Genomic DNA, 521 nt, shown 5'->3' with positions numbered 1-521 from the left:
TCCCCCCTCGGAGCAGACGGACTCGTCTGCGGCAGTTCGGTGGCCGCTCGCCCTGTGGGCCACCGATTTCCTTCTCTTCCCCACGACGGGCGCCTCCGCGGGGCGGACCTCCGGAATGGGGACCTCGGTCGGCGGGCTCCTTGAGGGAGCCCAGGGGACCACTGGTTCGGCATCCGAAGGAATGTCGATGGCCGGGGTCGCCTGGACGGGCGCGACCAAGCTCGTCTCTCCCACCTTGGCCCTCTTCGCTGAGCCGGAGGTCGTCGCGCCCTTCCTCTTCTGGGCTCTCATGGACTTGGCGAGCATCCGCGTGGCTTCGGCGTCCATTGCTAAAGAAAAAGGAGGGGGGAGAGAAGAAGAAGAAAAAGAAGCAACATCGATCAGTCCGGAGTCAAAAAAAAAAAAAAAAAAAAAAAAAAAAAAGAAAGAAAAAAAAGAAGAAGAGAGAGAAAAGGGAGAGGAGAGAAAAAATAAACAAAAAGAAGGCGAGAAAAGATAAATACTTGCTGGATCCTGGGGGC

Source organism: Elaeis guineensis, chromosome 2 (assembly GCF_000442705.2).
Source record: "Elaeis guineensis isolate ETL-2024a chromosome 2, EG11, whole genome shotgun sequence".
Lineage (NCBI taxonomy): Eukaryota > Viridiplantae > Streptophyta > Magnoliopsida > Arecales > Arecaceae > Elaeis > Elaeis guineensis.
Note: the sequence above shows the minus strand (reverse complement) of the source record.